Genomic DNA, 26,866 nt, shown 5'->3' with positions numbered 1-26,866 from the left:
TCTGGCTTTTTTGGTGAGGAGGCTATAGGGATTGCAGCATTATATAGTTATGGTAGTTGGTTGGTGATTGTTACTGGCTGGTCGCAGTTTATTGGTGTTGTGGTTATTATGGAGATTACTCGTGGTAATTAAATAAAAACATGCTAACGGTGAGAGTAATAAGGAATGATAGGAAGTATAGTTTGATAAGGCCTTTTTGGCTTGAGATTAGTGCGGAGCATTTTAGTTGAATAAGGGATGTGGTTTTTGGTAGAATGTTTTCTAGTCAGATTAAGTCTAAAAGGGAGGATGCTGATTTTTGGTTTATTAATAGGCTTAGGTAAGGAGGTAGACGGTGCATGATGGTGGGGAAATATCCTAAGAGACTAGAGAATTTAAGGGAATTTGAGGGGTAGAAGAATTTTAAGTTTTGTGTGTTAAGGTTAATTTTGAGTGTCAGTAGGAAGCCTAGGGTGGTTACTGCAAGGGCAGTTAGTTCTAGATGTAAGGGTATGGTTATTAGGGGGACTCTGGTTGGGGGGATGTTGTTGGAGATAATGAATCCAGCAGACACTTCCAGTTAGTAGGCGTTTGATGGAGTTAATTAAGAGGGGGTCATTTTCATTGATGGGGGTTCGGGGAGAGAAGCGGGGTTGGCCTAATAGAGCGAAGAAGATGATGCGGGTGCTATAGGCAGCTGTGAGGGAGGTGGCAATTAGAGTTATTAACAGGGCTCAGGCGTTGGTCTAAGACGTGTCGGCGGCTTCAATGATCAAGTCTTTAGAATAGAAACCGGTGAGGAAAGGCATTCCTGTCAATGCCAGACACCCGATAATAAGGGCTGTTGTGGTGAAGGGTAAAGCCTTGAATAGCCCTCCTGTTTTTCGAGTATCTTGTTCGTTGTTCAAGCTGTGGACAATGGATCCGGAGCACATGAATAGCATGGCTTTAAAAAAAGCATGTGTGCAGATGTGCAAGAATGCTGGATAGGGTTTGTTGATGCTGATTGTTACCATTATTCGGCCTAATTGGCCTGAAGTGGAGAAAGTGATCATTTTTTTAATATCATTTTGGGTGAGAGCGCATGTAGCTGTGACTAGGGCGGTGAGGGCTCCTAAGCATAGCGCTGTTGTTTGAATAAGTTTGTTGTTTTCTGTTAAGGGGTAAAATCGGATAAGTAGGAAGACTCCTGCCACAACTATTGTGCTTGAGTGGAGCAGGGCTGGTACAGGGGTGGGGTACCCCATTGCTGAGGGGAGCCAGGGGTGAAGTCCAAATTGGGCTGATTTTCCGGCTGCGGCTAGTACGAGTCCTATAAGGGGGAGGTCTGAGGGACTTTGGTCGAGTATAAAAATTTGTTGCGGGTCTCATGTGTTTGAGTTAAACAGGAATCACACTATTTATATAAGGAACCTGGTATCTCCAATGCGGTTATATAAGATTGCTTGAAGAGCAGCTCTGTTTGCATCTGCTCTTCCATAACGTCACCCAATGAGTAGGAAGGATATCATTCCAACCCCCTCCCATCCAATGAAAATTTGGAAGAGGTTATTGGCAGTAACAAGGATTAGCATGGTGATAGGAAGAGGAGTAGGCACTTGAAGAACTGATTAACGTAAGGATCTAAGTGTAGGTACCATATTGAGAACTCCATAATGGACCATGTACCAAATAATGCTACTGGTACGAATATTATTGAGAAATCTATTTTGAAGCTAAGTGTTGATTTAAGGGTTTGAATAGTGACTCAATGTCAGTTTGAAATGATGATTTCTTGGCCTGTGTGGAGGAATATTATTGTTGGAACTAGTCTGGTAATAAAAGCATGTGAGACAGTATTTTTTACATAGGATGGATATTTATCACTTTTGTAGAAATTTGTGTTAGTTATTATAATCGGGATGATTAGTATCAGTAGTGTGACCAGGGCAAAAGAGGGAAATAGGTTTATTACTTTTATTTGGAGTTGCACCAATTTTTTGGATCCTAAGACCAATGGATAATGACTATCCTTTAAAAGCTTGAAGAAGCCATACTGTTACGCATGGGGGCATGAATTAGCAGTTCTTGCGATACTTTCTGGGTAAATAAGAAGTCTCAGTCTTCTGTTACTAGATTGACAATCTAGTGGGGTTTTTTAAACTATATTTACAATACAGGGGGCCCAGGATGATTTTGGGGTTTAGCGACAGGAATAGGAGGGGCAGAATGTGGAGGGCTATAAGGGCCTTTTCTCGTGTGAAGCAGGGTGTAATATTGTTAATATGGTGTGTGTATTTACCGTGTTGTGTCGTAATTAATATGTATGTAGAATGTAGGGCTGTAATTACAGTGTTACTTCCTATTAAGATAATGGTGAGATTTGATCATGAGAAGGTTGATATAGCTACGAATAGTTCCCCAATTAGATTGATAGTTGGGAGTAGGGCTAAGTTTGTCAGGCTTGCCAGTAGCCACCAAGTGGCTATTAGTGGGAGGAGGGTTTGTAGGCCTCGGGCTAAAATTATAGTTCAGCTATGGACTCGCTCGTAGTTTGAGTTTGCTAGGCAGAATAATATAGATGATGTGAGGCCATGGGCGATTATTAGAATGGTGGCTCCTATGTAACTTCAAGGAGTCTGGATGAGGATAGCTGCAATAACAAGTGCTATGTGGCTGACAGAAGAGTATACGATAAGTGATTTTAGGTCTGTTTGGCATAGACAGATTGAACTGGTTATGATTATCCCTCCTAAGGAGAGCATAAGAAAAGGGTATGCTATGAATTCTGTCAGGCACTACCTATGGTAGTGTGTAAAACACTGGCTTCAGTTACTGGGTATGCAAATACAAATCTGGAATAAATATATACCCCTGGCAATATACTGGTGATACCTACTAGTATCACCTGGAGCCATGGGTAATAGGACAGCTCTGGGCCAACTCTTAACTCCTCTGTTGTGGAACGAATGTTTGTTTCCCCCCAAAAAATGAATATGTTGAAACCCTAACCCCCAATGTGATGGTATTAGGAGGTGTGCCCTTGGGAAGTAGTTAGGTTTGGATGAGGTCATAAAGGTGGAGCTCCCATGATGGGATTAGTCTCCTTATAAGAAAGGGAAGAGACACCAGAGCTTCTGCTTTTTGCCTTGCTAGAATCTAGGAAGAGGGCAGTTGTCTGTAGCCAAGACTGTAATCTACCAGCACCTTGATCTAGGACTTCCCAGACTCCAGAACTGTGGAGAACAGATGTCTGTTGTTTAAGCACCCCAGTCTGTAGTATTTCATTATAGCAGCCACACTAAGACATTCTCAGTGGGTGACCCATGGCTGTCCTTTTGTCTCTTACGTTTCTGTTGAAAACCAAAATAATCGTTACCACATTTAAAGCTTTTAAGTGCCTTAGATTAGTGGGATGCTTTTCTATCCACCAATTGTTTCAATGATTAAATGCATCCACACCACTCATCTCATGTACAGGAGAGACTTCTTTGAAAGAATGAATACAGGCATCCACTCACGAGTTCCAGTATACTTCTGAAGTTGGAAAAAGATTCTTTTGAGATAGTCAGCATGCCCCCTTTGATTTTTCCTTTTTAAACCTACAAAAATTTTTATAACATAGAGCCCCAAATTGAAATTTAATTTTCCAGTTATCTAAAACCCATCTTAAACTGTACTGTTAATCCATTGTCTATCACCTGTATTGCTAAAAAATATATACCAGATAATTATTGTTGTTATCTAATTCTTCGGGATGCCATATAATTATTGTTATTATCTAATTCTTCTGCCCATTAAGCATATTTACCTCTTCCTTCTTTGGTCAAAGTACAGCCCTTAAACAGGGGCAATATAGCTGTTTTCCAAATTAACTGTTGCTACTCCACTCTTGAACTACCATCTTTAGATCATGTGCTGGTTTGGCATCCTCAGATAGTGATCATAGGAAAGGAACTATTTAGCTTTGGGGTTAGTTAACTCCTCAGGGGTATCTAATGTAGGACTCAAAGTCATGCCAGTTACCTGTTTATAAATGCAATATCTATTCCCAAGTGTAACCCCTGTAACAATGTCCTAAATATACCATATCCATTTGACAAGGTAGCCCTTCTTTGTATTTCCTTTTCTATTGAAATGCTATTGTGACATAAACCATGACATGATGGGTATTATCTCAAATAATTTTCTGTTCTTCCGGTAATAGAAGTAGTTTCAACTAAAGCCAAAAAATAATCCACTAATTGTCTTTCAAAGGGTATATATGATAAGAATATGTAATTAATTTTGTAGTCCAAAATCTTAGCAGTCAGCATGATGTTGAGTTACTGACACTTTTAATATCATTCAAACATTTAGGTCCTAAGAAGGGTGATCAACTGTCCTGATTTGTCTGGACTGTATAAGTTTAGCACTGAAAGTCTGGAATGCCAGGAAAACCCACCCTAGGCTATAAAAGGTTTCAATAGTCACTGTAGAAGGCTGAGGAAAAGTATAAAACCCATATGATGGGCCAAATATAGGGACTGAAAGAAACACTGTTTTTGGTGTCAAATGGGTATGGTATAGATTATATAACTTCCATAATCACAGTCACTGCTTTTACCTGACTGCTGATAATTGGTAACCATGATTTACAACTCACAATAATAAATATTCCATTGTTGAATCATTCGAAATGATGTGATTTAAGTGTGATATGATCACTTGTGGAGTAATTGTTGTGCCTTTTATTGCAATACTGCTAGTTTTATTTATAATATTGTGAATGTTGTGACAGTGTTTCCTGAGAGTTCAGATAATGAATATGCGGATGATTACAATACCAATACCAGCAAGACTCAAATATCACCGACAAAGGAGGTTAACAACTGGGTCATTTTATTGGCAATGGAAGGACACATACAATGGCATTAGGACCAAAACAGAGCATACTGTATGATGTGCAAAAAAGAATTCAAAATTGGGCAGAGTGGAGAAGGAGGTATAATATCACATAAAGGAGACCGAATCTCACAAGTCTCGGATGATACGGGCACGTTCTTCTAAAGCAACGGAAACGTTTATTGTTTCCCCAAATGCTCAGTCCAAAATAGTGAGCACTGAATTAGCTTGGACATACCCCATGAGTGAACATGCGTTATCATAGTGCTCTTTTCATTGCTTCCTGAAACAGGATAGAGTTGTATTTCCTGAGTCAAAGATCGTAACTATAATGTCCTATGGGCAAGCAAAAGAAGAAATTTTGATAACAGATGTGTTGGTGTCTTATAGTATTATACTTGGATGAAGTGTCCCTGAAAATTCATATCTTTCCAAAACCTCAAAATATGAACCTCTTCAGAAGTAGCGTTTGCCGATGTAATCAGGTTAATTTAATCAAGTTAAAATTGGGTGTATTGGATTAGAGCAGGCCCTGAATCAAATGCCTGGTGTCCTTATAAGAATGCCATGTGATGACAGGCAGAGATTAGAATGATGCGTTTATAAATCAAGGAAAACCAGGGATTGTCGACAAACAACAGGAGCTAGGAAGAGGCAAGGAAGGATTATTTCCTAGAGCCTGCAAAGGCAGCATGGTGCTGTCAGTGCCTTGGTTTTGAACTTCTAACCTCCAGAACAGTGAGAGAATAAATTTCTGTACTATTAAGCCATTCAGTTTACTGTTATTTGTTATGGTAGCCATAGGAAACGAATACAGTATAGAGCTTATTCTGTCAGATCTTACCACCTATCATGTTCTAGGATATATAAAGTGATGTGTTGAATCGAAGCATCCAAAAATGTTCTCTCTAACTCTTAGATACTTTCACTTCAAAAAAATGTAGTTTCAAATGAAATCCTTGTTTCTGTGCAGATTTTAGTGAAACCACAGAAAGCATAGATCAAAATATTGCTAATATCTTTTCAAAATACAAACTAGACTTTGTTTACCTCTATCCATATTTGGCAGACAGTGAAAACATAAATTTTGGCAAGTTCCATTCCATTTATAAATTTCATATCAGGGACAATAAAAAAATCTTACCTGCTTAATGTCTTATACATGTAAAAAATACTGCTAAATAGGGGTGTGGTTTTCTCACCTGTGATAATTGAGGCTTTTGTAATGTAAGTCATGGATAAATGTGGTATGTTTAGTAATGTTCCCCAAAGATACCCCGGTCCTAATCCCTGGAATCTGTGAATGTTACCCTATATGGCAAAGGAATTTTGTAGTTGTGATTATTAATCTTGTGATGGTGAGATTATTCTGGATTAGCCAATTAGGCTCATTAAACGTAATCACAAGTGTCCTCCTAGATGTGTTTCTACAAGAAGGCTTTCATTGTTGTGCGCTATAAAAAAGTGCTAAAATGTTGGCCTGCTGCATGGAAATGTTGTTCTAGAAATATCTGTAAAGTGTAGGAAAAATAAAATTTCCTTCTCTAATTTGGAAATGCAGTGAGGATGAGAATAGAGATTACAAGATTATAATAAAATAGAAAGTTGCATGCTGTTTCTCTAAAATGTCTGAGAATTTTTGAGTCCGTAAGTCTAGAAAAGAATGAACTAACAGCGTCTAAATTGACCAGTATTATATGTAGCCTGTGACAAAAATTCAAACTGTGGGAAAAAATCAATTTTTTTGGAATAACGTTGTTTCAGAATATTTTTTTAATCACCAGAAAAGAGACAAGTTAAACAGGACTTTTCAATTTCTTTACTAAAACTAATTTACATAGAATGCAAATTAAATTTCACAAGATCAACCTCCTCTGTGTTTTAAAATAATTTTCCCTGAGAAAGAAAGGTTTAACTTTTTAAATAATATCCAATGTGCTTACGAATTTTTAAAAATGCTAGAATTTCAGACTTAGTCTATATAATGAGTTTATAGGTACAAACGGCCTGATTGGCAAACAGCTGATGATCTACCAAAATAAGTCTATGGATACAAAGTGGGCATTTTTGGAGTACTGAACACTAATTTCTTAATCTAAAAATCTGCTCTTGCTAGTAAATTGAATTCCTAAGTATTTCATGTTCAAGTGTGTTTTTGAGATTATTTAGCTTGACGTTATCACATTAGATTGACATCAGGACTCGGCAGACTGTGAGCTTCATAAGGGCAGAGCTGCAAGTCAGTCAGTCAATTTTACATTTGACTATACTCAGTTTACCACTACTATAAGTTTCTTTAAAAAGAAAATGGAATAGACATTTACCTGCTAAATGTCCTTCACACCTATACACTATTTTGACAGTGTTATTTGCTACCAAAAAAAAAAAAGATGCAGGCAATTCAGAGAAGTATTATCTGAAAAATGAACTAAGTAAAATTATCTAGTATAATACAGGGGAGAAAGAAACTTATAGTGGCTGACAGACTCTAAGTTGGCTGCTATGTTGCCCACCTCCCACTAATTCTCACCCCTTGATTGTGGATGGGACTTGTGGCTTGCTTTTATTTTTTATTAAGACTTTCTTTTTTTAAGAGCAGTTAAAGGTTCACAGAAAAATTGAAGGGAAGGTACAGAGATTTCCCCTCTACCCCCCGCCCCTACACATGCACAGCCTCCCCTATTATCCACATCCTCCACCAGAGTTGTGTATTTGTTACAATTGATGAACCTACATTGACACATCATTATCGCCCAAAGCCTGTAGTTTACATTATGGTTCACTCTTGGTGTTGTACATTCCATGGGTTTGGACACCTCTATAATGACATGTCTCTATCATTATGATATGATACAGGGTATTTTCACTGTCCTAAATAAAAAGCCTCTGTGTTCCACCTCTTCATCCCTCCCCTCTACCCCCAGTTGCTAGCAACCAATGATCTCTTGATTGTCTCTATAGTTTTGCCTTTTCTAAAATGTCAGAGTCGGAATCATACAGTATGTAGCCTTTTCGGATTGGCTTCTTTCACTCAGTAATACGCACTTAAATTTCCTCTATGCCTTTTCATGGCTTAATAGCTCATTTCTTTTTAGTGCTGAATAATATTCCATTGTCTTTGTATAATACAGTTTACTAATCCAGGCACCTACTGAAGGAAATCTTGTTGGCGTCCAAGTTTTGACAATTATGAATAAAGCTGCTATAAACATCCATGTGCAGATTTTTGTGTGGACAGGAGTTTTGGACTCCTTTGGGTAAATAGCAAGGATTGCAATTGCTGGATCTTGTGGTAAGATTAGGTGTTTAGTTTTGTAGGAAACTGCCAAACTCTTCCAAAGTGGCTGCGTCATTTTCCATTTCTACCAGCAATGAAGGAGAGTTCCTGTATTTCCACATTCTCACCAGCATTTGGTACTGTCATTGTGCCGGATTTTGGCCATTCTAATAGATGTATAGTAGTATCTCATTATTGTTTTAATTTGCATTTCTTTGATATGATTTGGAGCATCTTTTCATATGATTATTTTCCATCTGTGTATCCTCTTTGTTGAGGTGTCTGTTAAGGTCTTTGGCCCATTTTTGTTAGGATTATTTGATTTCTTATCACTGAGTTTTGAGTTCTTTGTGTATTTTCAATAAATGCCCTTTATCAGATATAATTTTTTGCAAACATTATCTCTCAGTCTGTACCTCATCTTCTATTCTTTTGACATGTCTTTCACAGAGCAGAAGTTTTTAACTTTAATGAAGTCTAACTCATCCTTTTTTATTTCATGAATTGTGCCTTTGGCATTTTATCTACAAAGTCATTACCATGCCAAAGGTCATTTAGGTTTTCTTCTGTTATCTTACGTAGCTTCATAGCTTTGCATCTTAGATTTAGGTCTGTGATCCATTTTGACTTAAGTTTTGTGAAGGGTGTAAGGTCTGTATGCAGATTTACTTACGTGTTTATTTTTGCATGTGAATATCTAGTTATTCCAGCACTATTTGTTGAAGAAACTATCTTTTTTCTAATGTGTTGCCTTTGTTCCTTTGTCAAAGATCAGTTGACCATATCTATGTAGGCCAATTTCTGGACTCTCTGTTCTGTTCCGTCAATCTATTTGTTTACTCTTTTGCCAGTACCACATTGTCTTGACTACCATAGATCTTGAGTAAGTCTTGAACTTGGGTAGCATCAGTCCTCCAACTATGTTCTTCTCCTTCAATACCGTGTTGGCTCGTATGGGTCTTTTGCCTCTCCATATAAGCTTTAAAGTCAATTTGTCAATTTCCACAAAATAACTAGCTGGTATTTTGTTTCGGATTACATTGATCTGTAGATCAAATTGGGAAGAACTGACAACACTGAGTCTTCCTATTCATGAAAATGGATTTGTCTCCATTTATTCAGTTTTTCTTTTTGTTCATCAGAGTTTTGTAGTTTTGCTCATATAGATCTTGATTTATACATAAGAATTCAATTTTGGGGGGTGCATTGTATTTTAAATTTCCAATCCCACTTGTTCCTTGCTAATAAATAGGAAAGTGATTGGCTTTTTTATATTAATCTTGTATGCCGCCACCTCGCTAGAATTGCTCATTAGTTCCAGGAAGTTTTTTGTTGAATTTATTTTGGATTTTCTACATAGGCGATCACGTCATACGCAATCAAAGACAGTTTCATTTCTTCCTTCCCAATCTAACATTTATTTCCTTTTATTGACTTATTATATTAACAAGGACTTCTAGTATGATGTTTAAAAGTAGTGGTATGTGGGGACATCCTTGAATTGTACCTGATCTTAGTAGGTGAGTTTCAGGTTTCCCACCAGTAAGTATGTTATTAGCTGTAGATTTTTTCATATGTATTCTCTGTGAAGTTGAGATAATTTCCTTCTATTCTTAGGTTACTGAAAGTTTTTATCATGAAAGAGTGTTGGATTTTGTCAAATGTTTCCTGCATCTTTTGATATGATTATGTGATTTTGCTTTTTTCAGCCTATTTATGTGATGGATTTTATTAACTGATTTTCAAATCTTGAACCTGCCTTCCACAGCTGGGTTAAATCTTACTTGATCATGGTGGAGAATTCTTTTTATACGTTATTGGATTCGATTTGCTAATTGAATATTCTAAGGATTTTCCCATTTGTGATGAGCAGTGTACCTCATCCAGAATAATCAGCTACACACTGAAATTCATATGATTAACCAGCATTTGTAACTCAATCTTAGCTTGATCTACCAATTGAGAATCAACATTATATCATCAACATTATATGTATGTGTGTGTGTGTGTGTGTGTGTGATTGTCTGTACTTCCAATTTAATCAAGTATACGTCTCATCTCTAGGCTCTGGCAATAAGCCTGAGAATTTAAATATCCCTGTGTAAACAGAATATTATAAACTCTAAAAGTATATTTGAGTTTGTCTCACATGATTTTGCATTGGTTCCGGCTCCCCCCAACCCCAATTTTCTTCTTTTCTTAAAAAAATTTGAAGTAGTTATTGAAAAGAAAGTGTTAGCCAAATTGAACACAGAATACTGATATGCCTTAGTTTCTTACACAGTTTGAATAAACCACACATTTGGAAGAACTGATGCTATTGAAGGCAACACTCCATGCAATCTTCTGTAGTCTGAAGATAACCAGGGGACTTCCCTGGTGGTGCAGTGGTTAAGAATCCGCCTGCCAATGCAGGGGACACAGGTTCAAGCCCTGGTCTGGGAAGATCCCACATGCCACGGAGCAACTAAGCCCGTGTGCCACAACTACTGAGCCTGTGTGCCACAATTACAGAAGCCCGTGTGCCTAGAGCCCATGCTCCACAACAAGAGAAGCCACCACAATGAGAAGCATGTGCACTGCAACAAAGAGTAGCCCCCGCTCGCCACAACTAGAGAAAGCCCGTGCGCGGCAATGAAGACCCAATGCAGACAAAAATAAATAAATGAAAATAAATAAGTTTATTTTTTTAAAAAGTTAAAGAAAATAAATAAAGTTAACCAGGATCCATCACCTTTTCTCCAATAGCCATACTGGACTATTAAAAAAAAAAATTGTGGGTACTGATAGACTCGCATCTAATATATCCTTAATGAAAGCTGAAATTTATTGATACTCTCCAAGGTATCTGATATTGCTTTAAATTAACCATTTGAGTGTGTTGAGGTAATTGTAAAAGTTCTTATTTGGCATACAAATTAAAATAGTACGAACAGATTTGAAAACAGTTCAACAGCAGATTTGAATGATATCCCTTTTCCAATGGTTTGGAAAAGGACATAGTCTCCCATTCAAACATCTCTCCCATTACAATAATATACTCTGGTGGGTGAGACAGCAATCAGAGATAACATTTGTTCTTAAATTCTTTAAGTCTTACTCATACTTTGGAGTCCATTATAGTTGCATCACCATACCCTCTTAACATAATTCTATTGCCCTTTAGGTTTTGATTAGTGGGTTTAGTTATGACAGTACTTTCTTCACCAGTGTCCAGAAATCCCAGTAAAATTTCTTCACAATACCTAGTCCATTTTATTAAGGCAAATGGACTTTGGTCCCCTGCTGGGGTTGTACTAAGAGATCCTAGCCATCCACTCAAATTATAACATCTCCTTTGCTTCACACCTTTTAATTGGCACTGTTTGGAAGGTACTGTAGATCCCTCCTTTGTGTTATTATCACTTTTTAAAATTAATCAAGGCTATAGCAAATTGAGTAAATTCATTGTGGTCTTTGTGCAGTATTAGGGGTTGAGAGTAGCCAAACCACCTATTTTTTACGGCGATCCATTAAATTTTTAATAGCTACTCCATCTATCTCCTACTTTTTCATGTCATTTTTAATTATCTGAACACTTATACCTAGTTTAATTGTCCCAAGGATATTTCATCCGTTTAATTTGTATTGTTTACTTGCTCCTTAAATTGTAACTATCTTCCCATTATTCAACCCCATCCTGTGGAAGCTCAGCAAGGATGTACTCTACAACATCTGTCACATCTCTCTGCCTTATGTGACTTTATTCTGACAATAGGGTCACATAAGGAGTCCAAGCAATTGGAAACTCTTTTCTCACAGCATCTAACATCACTTGGGTCAAAGGAATAGAATTAAGGAATACTTCAGTATCATAAAATTAATCCATATGTTATGTGTTTGCATCTTCCACATTTCAGCAGCCTCAGAACCAGTATTCCATTTAATAGCTTAGGATAGATTTGGACAATTTCTTTCTTAGGCTGTATCTCTACTTTATCTCACTCAACAGGTTGGGAGTTTGTCTGGCTATATTTCCTGCAAAAGTTGAGATTAATGAAGATCCTGAGTAAGACCAAATATGCCTTTTCATTTGGTAATATCTAATACAAGGGAAATAGCTCCCTGATCACCAATGATCTATTTCAGTAATGTCTTAAAAGTAATGTACTGATAGTGTTACACAAAGTGACTTGACTATTTGAATCAATATTCCCATCTTTTAGGCGTCTCTTAATTCCTATCTCCTATAATCTATATACTCCTTTCAGTGATTTATTATTGGATGATGGCCACATGTTATTTAAAAAAATATGCCTACCTCTCTTTGGTGTCATGTGTGTCCTCTGAACACACAGATTCATGGGCCATAATTTGAGGGCCTTGGCAGCCTTGAGATCTTTATCAGTTACTTTTGTTTTCTCCAAAGCAACCGAAAAAGTACCATATTAAGGGGCTGACTTCCTCCTCCTTTGAATTCTTAAAGATCCGTTTAGCTAATCCCCTCTGTTGTGGATCTACCACCTCTGATTCCCACTGATAAATGTTCCTTCCTTTCAGCTGTCACAGTGATTGAGTGAGGACCTCAAAGCAGAGGTTGTCAGGAAGCCATCCTGCCTTTGCAGATTCTCCATTCTGCCATTCCTCATCATTCTTTTTCCTAAACCAAGCCTTAGCAATTACTTACATTATAGAGTCAAGTGTATTACAAATAACCTGCTTACAAGTGCCAGCTGTAGCAATTAAACAATCAGAGAATTGAAAGAACCTCCATAGGGTAAACTCATTTATGGTGTTAATAAAGAAAACGTCCAAGCACAGCCTTTAGGGATTTTTCTCAGTTATACAGAATATGCTTCATTTTCAATCTATGTGATAAGTCTTGATTTCAGGGGAGTCAAAGCACAAGTTGACTGTGGGGTTTCCCATATTCCGCTGGTAAAGTACCTAAAACCAGGCTGTGTAACCAGTTAAAGAAGGTCTTAACCATTAATTAATACATTTTTGGTAAACAATGGAGACAAGAGTAGAGAGTTGTCTCCAGGGAAATTGTGAACTTTAAACAGGACATTAAAAGGACTAGCTAGCACAATTTATTTTTATCTTGGCCAAGGGTTAGAACCAGATTTTCAAGCATTATCAAACTTAAGCATGGAGCTACCCCAGACCAGATTGAAGGCAAATCTACTTTTATATACCTTTTCCTAACTTGCAAAGATGTTTTATTTCTCATAAAAGAATGTTAAATTTTGTCAAATGCTTTTTTCTGCATATATTGAAATAATTAGTTTTCCTCCTTTATTTCGTGCCATGGGGACTCAAATTGATTTTTAAAAATTTTTATTAATAGACCTTATTTCTTAAGCAGTAATGAGTTTACAGAAAAGTGAACAGAAAGTACAGTTTCCCACAGTAGCATACATCTTGCACTGCTATGCTACATTTGTTACAAGTGATGATCCAACATTGATACATCATAATTAAAATCCATGGTTTAAATTAGGGTTTATTCTTTGTGTTTCATAGTTTTATGGGTTTTGCCAAATGAATAATATCACGTATTCACCATTATGGTATCATACAGAATAGTTTCACTGCCTTAATAATCTCCTAAACTTGACCTATTCATTCAACTTAACCTCTACTCCAACACCCACCCCAAACCATGGGAAACTGTTCTTTTTACTGTTTACATTTTACAGAATGCCATATAGCTGGAATCATACAATATGAAGCCTTTTCGGACTGGATTCTTCCACTTAGCAATATGCATTAAAGGTCCCTCCATGTCTTTTCGTGGCTTGAAAGCTCATCTGTTTTTATCACTGAATAATAGGGCATTCTGTGGACATGCCACAGTTTGCTTATCCATTCACCTATTGAAGGACACCTTGGATACTTGGTTGCTTCTAAGCTTTGGTATTGTGAGTAAAGCTGCTATAAACATTTGTATGCAGGACATAAGTTTCTTGGTTTGTTTTGGACATAAGTTTGCAACTTATCTGGGTAAACATCTAGGAGTACAGTTGATGGATCATACGGTAAGATTATGTTTGTTTGTAAGAAACTGCCAAACTGTCTTCCAAAGTGACTGTGCCATTTTGCATTCCCATCAGCAGCATATGAGAGTTCCTGTTGATCCACACCCTCACCAGCATTGTGTTGTCAGTGTTCTGGATTTCGACCATCCCAATAGTGTAATAGTATCTCATTGATGTTTTAATTTGCATGTTCCTGATGACCTATGTTGTGGAGCATCTTTTCACATGCTTATTTTCCACCTGTATATCTTCTTTGTTGAGCTATCTGTTAGTCTTTGGCCTATTTATTAATCAGATTGTTTACTTATTGTTGATTTTTAAGAGTTCTTTGTATCTTCTGAATATAAGACTGATTGATTTTTTATGTTAAACAAATATGCATTTCTGGGATAAACTCCACTGGGTCAAAATATATTATTCTTTTTATATATTGTTGGATTTGATTTGGTAATATTTTATTAAGGAATTCGCATTGACATTCATGAAATTATTAGTATGAAGTTCATTTTTTGTGATGTCTTTTCCTGGTTTTGTGACCAGAGGAATCTTAGCAAAATGAAATGTGTTGGGAAGTACTTCCTACTCATCTATTTCTGGAATGTATTCATCTTGGCTTAGTCTTTGTTCTTAAATATCTGATACAATTCAACAATGAAGCAATTTAATATTGGAGTTTTCTTCGTGGGAAGATTTCAATTATGATTTCAATTTCTTTAATAGATATAGGAGAATTAAGATTTTTCTATTTATTTTATCAGTTTTGGTAATTTATGTCTTTCAGGAATTTATCTTCTTCATTTAAGCTGTCAATAGTATTGGTGTAAAGTTGTTCTAATATTCTCTTATACTTTTAATTTCTGTAGGATCTTTAGTGGGGCCCACTGTTTCATTCTTGGCACTGATAGGTTTGTTCTCACTCCTTTTTTCTTAATCATTCAGTCTAGGAGACTGTCAATCTTGTTGATGTTTTCTAACAAAGAGCTTTGGACTTTAAAATTTTTTCTCTATTCATCTGTTTTATATTTTATTAATTTCTAATCTTGTCTTTATTTTCTATCACTCTACTTATTTGAGTTCATTTCCTGACTTCTTAGGGTGGGAGATTAGATAATTAATTTTAGACTCTTTTCTTCTTTTTCAATAGAAATATTTAAAGTTATACATTTCTCTTTAAAGGCTTTAAATTTTCATGTTTTTTATGGTCACCTAGTTCAAAATATTTTCTAATTTTCATAATTATTTTTTCTTTTTACCTGTGAGATATTTAAGTGTGATTTGTCAGACTTCCAAATATTTGGTGGCTTTTCTGGATGTTATATTTATATTGCTTTCTAATTTAATTTTATCATAGTCAGAAAAGTTTCCTTGGGAGATTCGTTATTTGATTTTGAAATCTACTGAGACTTATTTTATGGTGCAGCATATTGAATGTGTTATATCTACTCTGAAAAAAATGCATATTCTGCAGTTATTGGATGTAGTGTTCTTTAAATGTCAATTTGACTAAAGTAGTTAATGTTGTCAATCAGATGTTCTATATCCTTACTCATTATTTTTATCAAGCTTCTCTATCAATAACTGACAGAAATGTATTAAGGTCTCCAACCATTATTGTGGATTTGTTGATTTCTCCCATAAGAACTGTCAATTTTTGCTTCATATACTTTAAAGCCCTGTTATTAGGTGATAATACATTCATAATTCAGAAAAGTATATTTAATGTGGTATGAATTTTGGAAACAATGGTCAAAACATTCTGCACATATTTATCAATTTACCTATTATCTATCTACCTATATGAATATACATACACACATACTTACATGGAGAAAATGTGTATAGAAGAATGCACAAAGTATTTGAAAAAGGACAAGAAGAAGGAAGATGGCAAGTAAAACATGCAATTTAGGAGAATTTTTTAATTGAAATTTTACCATACTTACATTGTAATAATGATAGAATATGCTATAATACTAGTATTTAGAATTCAAATTATTTTAAATATTTTAAAATTATTTCAGTTGATAAATATATATATCCTTACTCTCATATAAATATTCAGACACCTGCACGTGCAGTATGTACACACACACACACACACACACACACACATTGTAATAAGAAGGCAAGATTGAATGTTATTTATTTATTTACCTGAAGAGATGTGGTTTCAAATTAGGAAGGATTAGTGTCTGCATTTTGGTTTGTTTCTATTGTTGCATATTTTAATTACTGTTAATGGTAAGATAATACAACTATTCTTAAAAATTAAATAATCATAAAAACTCATTTAGAAATATTTATTGGGTACCAGGCAATCTTCTGAATGATTTGTATTGTCTTACGAAAATAATTTTCGGAATAAAGAAATGCAATTAGGATAATTGTGTAACTTTTCCCTGTCTTGTATATTTTACCATGCCAAAAGAATAGAAGAAATAGTTGTATTTTTCTCAAATATAAATTTTCTTCTTTATTGTAAAACTGAATCAATGTCATAGTCATAAGAAACAATATTGATCTCTCCAAACTAGCTAAAATTGCCATTCTGAATAGCAAATAAATATGGCTTATGTTTTCCTAGGAGACTTGGTACTTTCCCTTAGCTAAATAAGTAGCTCATAATTTGAAGATGGCATTTTATTGGGGAAAAAAAAAAGTAGTATAAAGTCTCTTGCTATGTATAGTTTTGCTTGGTAATTTTGAGTTTATTCTAATATGTGTGTACATGAATTTATTATTTATATTAAAATTCCAAATACCCTCAAAGGAGCAAAAGCTAGAAAAAAATGTTTCTATGTCAAAATATACATGAAACAATTTAAATATTATTCATACCACTGCACTGGATTCATTTCATATTGGAAATCATCTTGATTCTTTAAAAATAAACCGAAAAACTGGATTAAATGGATTTTGAGTTAATGTCAATGCTCAAAGCAAAATGACCACATCTGAAGGACAGTATCACAACTACTGCAAATAGTAAAAATGTATAAATTTGGTATCCATTATTTTTGTAGGATACTAATGTAAACTAGCACATAATCTTTACTTTGATTAATGCAAATATGTTAATATTTGGATTCATATGAATTCAACTCAGTAGAATTAAATATATGTTGAACATCTACAATGTACAAAAACTAGGCTAAATACTACAAAATATAGAGATGAGCAATTATAATAAATATTAAATATAATGATAAGCACAGTCAATGGCATTAGATACTCAAACTGCTATAGATTTTTGGAGGAAGGGAAAAATCACATGAAGTTTGATGGGTCCAGAAATTCTTCAGTGTTAAAGAAATGATGGAGGGAGAAAGGAAACAAGAGGGGATGAGGATAAAGAAGAGAGCAGAAAGATTCCTACTCTGCCAGGATATTTCTTTCTTTATTAATACTCAGAAAAAACCTGAATTGTTGGTACTTTACACTTCATTTGAGAGATGAAGCTTGAAGAATTGAAATAACCTCCTTTCCATGATTCCATTGGTTGAGATGTTTGGAAACTTACAGGGGATCCCACACGTATTCCTCTTCTAAAATCCAGAACAATTTAGAATCTATCTAGTTTTCTGTGTTCTCCTGTTTCTTCTGAAACAAACCCCAAATAGTCAAGCTATTTCTGAGACTGTCTAGGGAGTGGAACAATTACCTATCAATAAACATCCTTATTTCCATTGGACACAGATACACAGCCTCTTTTACCACTGTGCACCCTTTTTTGAAAGAGTTTTACAGATATCCCCTTGAGCCACTTTGAAAGGATAAAAAGATACAAATCAGAACAGGGTATTTTAAAGTTGGTGTTTCTGATCCTTTTTTACACCCTTTCAGGAGATAGCTGTGGTAGGCAGCCTCTAAGATGGGGGGCAGTGATTCCCACCCTTTGATATTCATGCCCTTGTGTAATCCTCTTCCCTTCATGTGGGCTGAATTTACCAACTCCTTTCTTAGAGAACTGGCAAAAGTGATGATGTGTCACTTCTGAGATCAGGTAATAAGAATGTAACTTCAGTTACCCTGAGGAAAACCAGATGCCACATCATGAAGAATCCCTTCATGATGCATTATCCCTTAAGGGAGCATGAGGAGGCCCACAGGGCAAGGGACTGAGGCCTGCCAACACCCATATCAGTGAGCTTGTAAATTGGATCCCTCCCTGCAGTGAGCCTTCAGATGAGACTGCAGCCTCAGCTAAGAGCTAGACTGAAACCTCAAGAGAGACCAAATTCAGAGGCACCCAGATCGGTTGTGACCGGATCCAGACCCACAGAATCTGTGGCTAATAAATATGTTATTTTTAAATATCTAAATTTTGAGATATTTTGGTACATAGCAATAGATAAACAATGCAGTAACATAAAACATCTCTAGACACTCCCACTTATTCATGTCTTAATGACACAACAATCTTCCCTCCAATCCAACTGTCCCAAATTGTCACAGAGCATCTAAACCTTCTGAACTCAAATAACATTTGAAGTCACTATTCAGTTACCCACATTAGGTAACCAAAGTCAGGAGTAACCATTGGAAATAAATTTGAAATGAATCAAAATATATGAGAAAAAAATATACTATCTTGGAGTTAAGAATGCAATTTGAGAAAATGTTTTGTTTTTATGCATACCTTGTGGAAAGACACAGATAATTTAGTTCTTAGTGACCCAGAAAATTTCATTAAAAATCAAAACACTTTAAATGATATTACACAGATCTAGTACTTTTTCCCTTAGTATCATTCATGTGCTTTTTTTCAATTACATCGTAGATGTTGGGATATTTGATATGTTATTGGTAGTGTATATTAACACAATTTAATACAGAATTTGAATTTTGTACAGTGGTGTATTTTATACTGAATATGGTATATGATAATACCAAATATAGATGAGACATACAGCTATAAGCTTTGGAAAAGAATAGAATTGTTAAATATGTTAATGTACTCATCCATTACTTTTACATCAAGTTCATTTTATCTTTTAATTATTCTGTGTCCTGAGTATTTTACAAGGCATTACACCAAGGTCTAAAGCATGTTTTGACTTCCATTTGTAGACAACAAATGTCACTTTGTTCACCTTCTTCCTGAATCCAATTCTCCAAGACAAGGAAATGAGAAATAGAAAATAATAAAATTGATAAAATTAGGACAAAGCACACAGAAAGAAAAAAAAAAAAACTAAACACCGGGTAAAGTTGCCAACAGCAGAAATTATTGGACCAGAGCAGTAAAGAGAGACAGAGAGAAAATTGTCTCTGTGTATCTAGGTCAGAGTGAGAGGAGCACAGAGAATTACAAATTCAGTGCCACTTTCTCAGAGGCCATTGCAAGGTGTCCTTGATTGAAATAGCAATGTCTGGAAAAACAAACAAGGAGATGTCCTTAAACCATATTTATCACAGAGGTGTGTCAGGGGGAAAGAGGCTGGGAAGGACCCATCCGTACCTACTGTCCTTGAAAGAAGCATGCTTTTAGGAGGCAGGATGAAGCAGCTTTGGGGAGCATGCAGCCCTGCAGTTTTCAATCTTGTCTGCTAAAAAAAAAAAAAAAGGAAAATGCCATGTCAGCATACAATAAGTCTGTGTAGAAAGATTGAGAACCAAGAGGACTGCTTGCTACCTCAAGGACAGAGAAATTTAGAAACCACAGAAAAAAAATGTTCAAACTGGGCTGTTACAGCTCATGGACCTTTCCCCTTAAAGTCACGTCTACAAAAAGCTGGACCATGGAGAACAGTCTCCATTCAGGGATGAGTGAAATCTAGAAAGGACTGAGCAAAGACACTCCAAAACAAATGACCTGGAGTGGACGAACAAAAGACGAATTATATCACAAAGTAGATCAAATCTTAAAAATCAACAATGGAAACAAAGAACAGTGAAAGATATGGCCCCTCTGAAATAATTGCCCAAAAAAGCAATGACAAGGTAACATATAGAGATGAAAAGTGAGCAAACTGGTTCCAGAAAATAAGTGAAAAGGAAAAAGAAAATATGTAATGAAAATTCAAATAATATTAGCCAATAAAGTGGTCATTGGTCAAAGGTTTGAAAATATACAAAATCAAATTAGAAACAAAGACTGTAAAGAAAGAGAAAGATAATGAGCAATGCACAAAACAGCATGTAACAAATCAGTGTTTTTAGAGGATAGAATAAATAAACCTAGAAAAAATTCATATATATAATCAAAGAAAGAAATTATTTTAAAAGGAAGACCTGTATTATCACCTTAAATAGTCCACACTGTCCCAAAGATTATCAATACCAGGCCAATCCTGGTGAAGTTATAGAACTTCAAAAACAAATAATAAAATTCTAAGGGAATTTAGGTAAAAGATCAAGTCACTTAAAAAAGGACAAAAAAATAGAGCTCATCTAGATCATAGAAAAAAGAAAAAATTTGTAAAATGGTTTTCAGAAAAGTAGGAAAATACTGTCACCAAAAACTTAAAAATGGTAAAGAATAAATTGAAGAAAATTACTGACCAATATTACTTAAGAATATGAGTCCAGTAATGCTAAATGAAAAATGTATTAATACATAAGTACCATCAACTGATTGAATTTTATCTAAGGAATGTAAAAATTCTTCAGTATTAGGACATTTATTAGATTTACTGATTCAAAGGAAAAAAAATTAACTCACTAGGTGCTTTTCTGCATTAGTTAATGAAAACAAACACAATCAATATAGACACTCCACCTAAAATAAGGGTAAGATTTGGGAAAATAGTTTGTGATGTCTTTAAAAAACAATTGGGCAGTATATAAGAAATTCAAATACATTATTTCAGCTTAATATTATCATGCAGACTCCAAAAACATAATTATTTTGAATATTCTTGATAGTACTAGGTAGTCCAATTACACATGCAGTATATAAATAAAAACACTTTGGGCAGATGGTGTTGTTGTATTTGTCCAAAACTCTGAAGACTCAACCAGAATATGGTTAGAAATGATAAGAAACTGTATTAAAATGGTTAGCTACACAAGTAATAAAGTCAATCATTTGTGTACTGTAACAGGGAAAATCTAACAAGAAAAAAGATTTCATTTGCAACATTTCCTTAAAGAAAGAAAAGAGAGGGAGGGAGGGAGGAAGGAAGAGAAAAAGACAATAGATAATATATGGTGGATGTGCTTAGGAATTGCAGATCTACAAAGGAAACTTGAAATATTTGTGTAAGACATAAAATAAGACTTGAGTAAGTGGAATCATAAACATTGTTTTTGATTATAAGTCCTTCATATTTAAGTATGTCATTTCTCCCCTCAATTAATCTGAAATGTATGTATCATAGTTTCTGGAACTCAACAGTTCTAATGTTAAAATTCTTAACAAAAAGTATATATTTTTTTAAAAGGCCAGGATAGTCTAAAGAGAAAATGAGTAAAGGGTAAGTAGTCTCATCAGATAACTGAAAGATATTTAAAGCTTTAATAATTGAAACAGCTTCATATTGGTGCAAAAAAATCTACAGACATTAATGGTACCAATTAGAAAATTAAGAAGTAAACACAAACAAGTATGGGAACATAACACATGATAAACTGCCATTCCCAGTTAGTGAAGAAAATACAGATACTCTGTAAATGTTGGATACATGGCTAGCCATTAGAAAGAAATAATGCTGATTTTTAATTCCTCTTGAAACAAACATTAACTGCAAATGAATCAAAGATTTAAATATTTAAAATGGAATCTATAACAGTACTAGAATAAAACAATATATTTTTAAAAGATTCTTAGTTGAGGAGGTCCTTTATAAGCAAAAATTTAAAAATTTAGATGAGAAGATGCCATGTATGAAGTAAAAAAGAGAAACAGTATTCATCCATGTAATTGTAGATTGTGGTAGAGTACTTTTTTCACTGGTGTGTATTCACTGCACAAATGTAACACTTATTCTATGGTTAGTTGCTTCTAATTTTTGACTATTCTGAGTAAAGCTGTTATGAATATTCTTTTATGTGTCTTTGGTGGACATGTGCACTCATTTCCCTTGATAATCTGCCTAAGAGAGGAATTGCTGATAGGAAGTATGTTTGGCAGTACTTACTAAACAATATGGTTTTACCTGTTTACAGTCACTAACTATGAAAGAAAATTTCACTTGCTACAGAAATCCTTGCCAACATTTGGTATCGTCAAACTTTCTATTTTAGCCACTGATGGATGTATACTGATATATCCTTGCAGTTTAATGTGTATTTCTCAGATTACTAATGATGAACCCCTTTTATATAATTATTATAATTTCAATATATTCTTTTGTGAAGTGTCTCAAGTCTTTTGCCCATTTACTATTCAGATTTTTTCTCGTATTGATTCATAGAGTTTCTTTATACAATCTGAATATAAGTCCTTTTTCAGTTGTAGGTATTGTAAATATCTTCCAATCCATGACTTCCTTTTCATTCTGTTGACATATCTTTTGATGAACAGAAAGTCTTAAATTTAACAAAGCCTCTTTCCATTTTCTATTGCTGTGTGAGTACCTACCATCAAAATTAGCAGCTTAAAACATTGTATTATTTCCTCACAATTGTGAGATTGGGGAGGGTATGGCAGTCCCTTGAAGTTGCATTTCTGGCTTGGTAACCTGCTTCCGGTAACACAAAAGCAGAACAAATGCCTTGTCCTCCACGTTCTTTTAGTTAAAGTACATTACAGTCTACAATTGTGCAAACACACCCGAAAAAAGATTCTCCTAGTAGCATAGTTTGTATTAACAAAATGCTAGAAACGAATCAAATGCCGGTAATATAGGGCTCATTAAATGTATCAAAATACAATTGTCTAATGAAATACTGACTCTGCTGCTGCTAAGAAAATGAAGTAGATCTAATTTGATGATGTAGAATGAGCCAAAATATATATTGGATTATTTACTGAAAATTGAAAACTGCATGAGAGGAAACACTTATATATATGTGTGTGTGTGTGTGTGTGTGTATATAACATGATCTCATTTTTGTTAAAAAATATAAATGTATTTGGGCATATTCATAGGCAAATTATGGTAAGATACACAAAATAATACTAACAATGTTTGCATATCAAAAAGAGCCTTGTGGAGTCTTCTATAGAAAAGAATCTTTCCTTTTAACCCCTCTTTGTTTATCACATGCATATATTAATTTTCCATTAGAATGTTAATAAAAGTATGTAAATGTGCCATTTCAACATATCAACATTAGCAAGGTAGATAGTGCTATATGTGTGTGTGTATATGCACGCACAAATTACATGCCTGTCATGAATATGTTGTCATTTGTTGTTTTTGATTTTAAAGTTTAAAGTACTACCTATATGTTTCTGAGTACACGAAAAAAGAAGAAAACGTGATGGTGATAATAAAAACAAGATGAGAATCCCAGTAGAATTTCAACCTAATCAGGAACACCCTCAGGCAAAAATGAATTCTCTGAGAGGATTTTTTTTAATGGTTTCAGAAACTTACACAGATATTTGAAAATAGTATATGTAAAAACATCCACAGGAAGTTGCATAAATTTCATGATGCCACAGAATATGTGATGGAAGTGATAGGTGGCATCACTGTATCTCCTAAGACAGCATCTGTCAGGAGTGCAGTTTGCCTGTTCTTGTTTACTGTGGACATTTAACCTTGGCTTTCATAGCCCTGATAGGAACCACCCAGTCTTGCATTCCATATGCCACATGGTTTCACCTGGGAATTAACGGAGATGTGAAAACGAATTTTTGAGACATTTATGATGTCTATTTACTTATTATGTTAAAAAATCATTAAAATGCAGTATTTTGGGGGTTTCTGATGTCAACTACCAGTTTCCCTATTGGAATCTGGTATAAATATTGGCCAGTCTTAAGGATTTTCTGGTTGTCTTCCATCTTTCTATCCCTTGTGTACAGTTGTGTTTTCTAATTTATCATTTAACTCATCTTTACTAAAATGTCAGATTATTTCTTACTACAGAGTACACAGGAGAGTATCATGCTCCATCACAGAGACTTTAATTATTACCACACCCTTGATTTCTGAGTCAGTCTCAAATGTCAGCTCTGTAAATACTTTAAAACACTTGTTTTTCTCATTGTTTTTGAGAATTTTTGAATAAGTAGACATTAATATTGATGAGATCTGTGAGGGTCTAGTCCTACGTTAGTACCCCAGAAGATTTCTTGAAATCATTTGAATATTTGGGCTGTGGGGCTGGGGAGCAGGTGTGTGTTAATGATAATTTTGTAAAATATAAGAAACCTACAATGTGACTTGGTATTCAGATAAAATCGTTGGAAATGCAGATTTTTAAAGTAACCAAAGCCCTAAGTTTAGCCTGGAGCAGAGCTTCTAGGCAAGTTAGGGAAAAAATGGTTTCTATGGACATTTGCCTGTAGGCAAAGTCTTTTGTTACAGCTGCTGTACCAGCAGCTGAGTCACCAATTAGGCTCTAGGAGCAATTTGCAAAGTACTAAGGTTTGACTGCATACCACTCTTTCTCTGTAACCTCTTTCTAGAGCTGGGTGGGAAAAAGAAAGTTATAGCCTTGAGAAAGAAAAATTCACATTCTACAGCTTTCAACTTTAGAAACTCTGAGCCAGTACTTATGTGTTGCAGAAGTTTTGATTAGAAGTTAAGAAAAAAAAAAAAATCAATACTTTCTGATTCCTGTGATCCTGTTATTGCAATCACTTGCTTTATGATGAATAAAGCTATTATTGCTGCTGAGTGAACCAGAAAAATCTAGACTCAGAGCCAGACAAAACTTATGACATAAAGTCAAATGTCAAAATGAATTTTCACTTTTTTATTGCTTCATGTATTTTATTTACTGTAATAAACATATAGAGTATGAAAACATAAATGTCACATCTCTTCCTAAAAACAACACACTCTAGCCCCTTACTGTTGAAAAGAAATTACTAGTTAAAATGGCAACATTGCTGCTTTAATTTAAACACAGAAACAGAATGTTTGGATGCTGCCTTTGTTATTTAGTGTAGACAACAACCTATTTTACGCTTCAGTTACTCTACATTGCAAATGTGGAAAATAATGATATTAAGAACTGATGGAAATAATAAATTACAGATAAAATAATTATGATGTAATCTGCAAACACAAAGTACAAAGGCAAATGTAGTAACAGCAGCTTCATGAAATATGTAGAGGGTCATGAAGGCACTTATGGAATTAATTGCTTAGTTCTGAATTGAATAACTCTGTGTAAGCATTACTCACACAGGTAAGACATGTTCCTCAAGGCATCAGTGTAAATATTTAAATCACATATCCAATCCTTAGAATAAAGCAAGAGTAATAAGCAGTACAGAAATGTCTTTCACCCTTGGTTCCTAAGAATGCATGTCCTTTTAGCTTATTATTTATTTTAGGCAATTCATGTCATCAATGGGGGTAAAAGATAAAAAAAAAAAAGTAGTAATTGAAGCCATTAATATAATACCCTGTTCTTACTTTCTATTAATATTTTTCTATATTTAATTCTTAATATTATCACACATGATTATTTTTGCTTCACTTATATTTATGTTAAAATGAAAGAATATCCAAGACTATACTCACTGTAAAAACGAAAGGAAATTACAAAATATCTTGAGGAAGAAAAAAAAGAGCATTGATTACAAAACCCAATACCCAATGCAGCTTTATAAACCAAACAGCAGGGCTTCCCTGGTGGTGCAGTGGTTGAGAATCTGTCTGCCAATGCAGAGGACACGGGTTCGAGCCCTAGTCTGGGAAGATCCGACATGCCGCGGAGCAACTAGGCCCGTGAACCACAATTACTGAGCCTGCGCGTCTGGAGCCTGTGCTCCGCAACAAGAGAGGCCGCGATAATGAGAGGCCCGCGCACCGTGATGAAGAGTGGCCCCCACTTGCCGCAACTAGAGAAAGCCCTTGCACAGAAACGAAGACTCAACACAGCCATAAATAAATAAATAAATAAATAAATATAAACCAAACAGCAAACCTTTGAAAATCTCTGATTTTCAGAGTCTATAGGTAAGTTAATATGAACATAGACAAGAAAGAATAAAAGAGAACAGCACAAAGAACAGGGAAATGTAAGAATTAGAAACTGGGCACTGAATGCTCATAAAAGCTGAAATTGATTGAAAATTTTGTTAGTGCTATGCACTATGCTTTGAATGCAAATTTTCTAAATCCCTACATCCCAGCAGTGTTGATTTCATTATGTAATTATGTAGCCAGGACAAACTATGTTCAGTAAAATTAACAAACTGGCCTTCAGTTTATTCAGCCAATAGGAGTCAGCACCAGCATCTGAAGGCAAGTTGGCCTCAAGCACAGTGCATGCCTTGCTGCTGGGCTGTTCCTCAAGTTTAAGGAAGGCTCCTGGGTTTATTAGAGAAGAAGACATAAGTCTCCCAGACAGGAAGAACCTGATCTGGGAATCATTTGACAACAAAATTCTGATGACTTATATACCAGGATACTAAGTTTCAGATAAAGTTAATAAGGGGTTGCATTACTATTGGAAGAATCATGAAGAAGAGAAAGAAGGAAAGATGTAGCTTCTGTTTTCCAAAAGACAAAGAAATTAAGTTCTGATAATTATTAGCAGATGTGATTATACAGATCCTGGTTAAGTTTCTAGAATTAGGTACTTAAAATTTGTGTGCTTAGAAAATGAAACCATTAATCACTAGGAGTATTAATGGCTTCATTTAGTACATGCC

At 35.0% G+C, this 26,866-nt stretch overlaps 1 pseudogene; it reads right to left on the bottom strand.

Annotated features, from left to right (window-relative positions):
• Nucleotides 1-115: 115 nt before the first annotated feature.
• The window catches only part of LOC133091729 (NADH-ubiquinone oxidoreductase chain 5-like), a 54,454-nt pseudogene continuing 27,703 nt past the window's right edge, over nt 116-26,866 (bottom strand).

This window comes from Eubalaena glacialis, chromosome 5 (genome assembly GCF_028564815.1).
Source record: "Eubalaena glacialis isolate mEubGla1 chromosome 5, mEubGla1.1.hap2.+ XY, whole genome shotgun sequence".
Lineage (NCBI taxonomy): Eukaryota > Metazoa > Chordata > Mammalia > Artiodactyla > Balaenidae > Eubalaena > Eubalaena glacialis.
Note: the sequence above shows the minus strand (reverse complement) of the source record. Positions and strands in the feature narration are given on the sequence as shown.